We start from the raw sequence: 3,676 nt of genomic DNA, 5'->3' as shown, positions 1-3,676 counted from the left end.
GTCAATACCATGTTCTATAAGGACAACGGTGGAGAGGTAAGGCACCTTTGGTTTGCTTTGAGCACAGATGGGATGAATCCTTTCGACCAGGTTAGAAGCAATCATAGCACCTGGCCAGTGACGCTCTATATATACAACCTTCCACCTTGGGTCTGTATGAAGCGGTCGTACATCCAGATGCCACTACTGATCCAAGGGCCAAGACAACCTAGGAATGACATCGATGTGTTTCTGGAACCAGTGATCGATGAACTAGTGGAGATGTTTGAAAAGGGTGTGCCGGATGTTTGGGACGAGTACAAAAAGGAACATGTCACGGTCAAGGTAGTACTTATCGCTACAATCACCGACCTACCAGTCGAGGTTCGTTGTTCAGAGAGAAGATAAAAGGCTATACTGGATGTGTCGAGTGCTTGGACGACACCGATGCAGTAAATCTGCCAAATAACTCAAAAATAGTTTATATGGGACACCGTAGGTTCCTACCTAAGGATCACCCTTACCGCAAGAACAGAAATGGTTTCAACGGTACTATTGAGAAACGCTTAGCTCCAAAATATCGAGACGGGCCTATGATACTTCGAGAACTCAACAAACTAGAGGTTGTCCTTAGGAAGGGGGACAATGCAGTAGCAGCGCCTAATGGGAGCATTTGAAAGAAAAAATTGGTTTTCTAGAAACTACCTTACTGGCCATTTCTGAGTGTATGCCACTATCTTGATCCCATGCACATCACTAAAAACGTGTGCGCTAACACTCTTAACACCTTGATGGACACCGTGGGGACATCGAAGGATTCACTAGCCACACGCCTGGACATGCAACACTTGGGAATCAGGAAGGAGCTGCATCCCGTGGAGTTAGAGAATGGCCAGTTTGAACTTCCGGTTGTGTCATGGACATTGAAGAAGGAAGAAAAGCGTGCGCTTATTTCTTTCTTCAATGAACTCAAAGTCCTGACGGGCTACTATGCGAACCCAAAGAGGCTAGTCAACATGAGAGAACTCAAGGTCAACTATGGCCCTATGAAGGCCCATGACTGTCATGTCATTATGACTCAGCTGCTCCCTATTGCCCTGCGTGGTATCCTCCCCCCAAAGGTCCGCGCCCCAATCATAAAGCTTTGCTCGTTCTTCAACGCGATCTCAAAAAAGGTCATTGATGTGTCCACGCTAGAGCAGCTGCAGTAGGACATAGCTGAAACTCTCGTTAGGCTTGAGATGCATTTCCCGCCGACTTACTTTGATATCTCATTGCATCTGCTCATTCATCTTGTTGACCAAATTAGAGCCCTTGGCCCAATGTACCTGCATCAGATGTTCCCTTTTGAAAGATTGATGAAAGTTTTCAGGAGGTATGTTAGGAACAGATTCTGGCCAGAAGGAGGCATGGTTGAAGGATGGTCAACAGAGGAGGCTATTGAATTCTGCACATATTATCTGGACATCAAAAGGGTCGGAGTCCTAGAATCTCGTCATGAGGGAAGACTACGTGGCAAAGGAATGATCGGGGAGAAATCTGTTACAATAGACGACCCTGTTTCTTTCAGACAGGCACAGTTCGCTGTTCTCCAGCAAGCTGAGGGTGTGATGCCATACATTGACGAGCATAGGCAATCGCTGCAAACTCTGTATCCGAGCAGGTCATAGGCTTGGCTGGATAAAAACATAAGGAGGAATTTGTCAGCTAGTTGCGACATCGCTTGCTTGGAATAAAGTTGGGTAATCAACTGGATGCCTTAGCCAAGGGACCTTCGAGTACATATCTTAAGTACCAAGGGTATGAGATCAATGGATTCACATTTTACACAAAAAAGCAAGATGGAAAGAGCACATACCAAAATTATGGTGTTCGTTTTGATGCTCACGACGAGAACGGCAATGTGCAGGCGACATACTATGGTTTCATAGAGGAGATATGGGAGCTAGCCTATGGTCCGTTGAAGGCAGCTCTTTTTCGCTACCAGTGGGTCCGGCTCGAGGAAATCAACACTGACAACATGTAGGTTTTGGATGCTTTGAACCCATCAAAAAAAGAAAATTAGGCCTGTTTGTATCCCATGAATTGAAATTAATATCAAGAAAGTGCCTTAAATTTCATTATTAGATTACTTTCCAATTCCTCTCAATTCCTGTGAACCAAATAAGGCCTAAGAGATATGCCTGTTCCAGCATTCCAGTACAGTAGTTTCACTTTCTATATAGTTAGTAAAATTTGCATAACTCAAATGTGGTGAAGGCATGTATCTTGTAGTTTAGTTTTGGTCCTGTTGAACTGGTGTATATATAGGATATGGAAAGCTTCATCCATATGCCCTCTAGTGCTGGTCAAGCTAGACACAGTGTTTTAGGTTGCGTGCCATTTAATTTGCATGAACCAAGAATGGGCCTTATTGGCCCAAACGTTTGCCACATGTAAGAGCATCTCCAAGAGTTCCCAACAATTTTTTCCCAAAATCATGGAGTTTTCTAACTCGCCAAAAATTATTGGGAGGAATAAATAAGGCCATCTTCAATAGTTTCCAATAATTCACTCTTAAAATATAGAAGACAATTTTACGTCAGGAATCCTATACTATTTCTAAATTATCCTAACCACTTTTATATATTATTTCTCTCTTGTACACTTGCATCAGGAACCTTTTCCTACTATTTGTTCTTTCCCATGCCCTTCCACCTTTAGATTGCCAGATGGATACGCGCGTGGGAGACAGACGGATATATCCACGCGATCGGTCTATTTTTCCAAGCGCGGAAAGATTGGGAGGTGGGATTGGGAATTGTTGGAGATGAGTTTTTTTTTTCTATTTTTGCTAAAAATACTAGATTGGGAGGCTTTATTGGGAACTCTTGGAGATGCTCTAAGGAAAAAAGTGTCCCTAGGGATATGAAAGGGGTTTAGAATGGTCATGAAATGGGTCTTTCAAACTCAAATTCTTATGCGGAAAAGGAAACATAATCAGGAAAGCTGGTCAAGAAAATGATTTTGAGGAAAACGGGACGTCCAAAATGAAACAAACCTATTGTGAACACATCAATAATGGTTAGGAAACTGTAATTCCAAGCTGGAACACCGACAAATATGACCACTTCAAATGGTCAATATGACGCAATTGGTATTGGTATAATGTCACAAACATATAATCATATTTCCACCATGATATAGGTATCAAAGAATGACAAATCTCTATACTATTGTACTAGTACCGCACGGCAAGTTGACAACAGATAACATAGTTACCAAAGCACATCACTAAACTATTACTACAGTACTAGTACAACATTTCTGATCAAACATACCAATACAAGGTCAACTCATGGACATAAGACATTAAACATAAGTTATAACCAAAGCTCTAGTTCAGGATATCAAACGCATGTCCCTTTATGCTGTAGCACTGTTGGTTGGGCACCTCAAGTGTTTTTCGAAATCGGATCATCATCTTCCACGGTTGGTTTTACTTTACGCACTGCAGCCATTGAGCCGTACATGAACTCGGGGAATAGACAACAATTGCCAACAAAACCACTGCAGCAACAGCTGCAGAAGCCACTTGATTTAGGCAATGCTTGTTTGTAGTTTGTAGCCCACATTGTATTCTCATGAGCAATGTTCATAGGTGTAGGAAGCATAAGTAAGTATCGCCGCTTTTGCATCTAGTTCATAGTGGAAGGGT

Source organism: Miscanthus floridulus, unplaced genomic scaffold (genome assembly GCF_019320115.1).
Source record: "Miscanthus floridulus cultivar M001 unplaced genomic scaffold, ASM1932011v1 fs_354_1_2, whole genome shotgun sequence".
Classification (NCBI taxonomy): Eukaryota; Viridiplantae; Streptophyta; class Magnoliopsida; order Poales; family Poaceae; genus Miscanthus; species Miscanthus floridulus.
Note: the sequence above shows the minus strand (reverse complement) of the source record.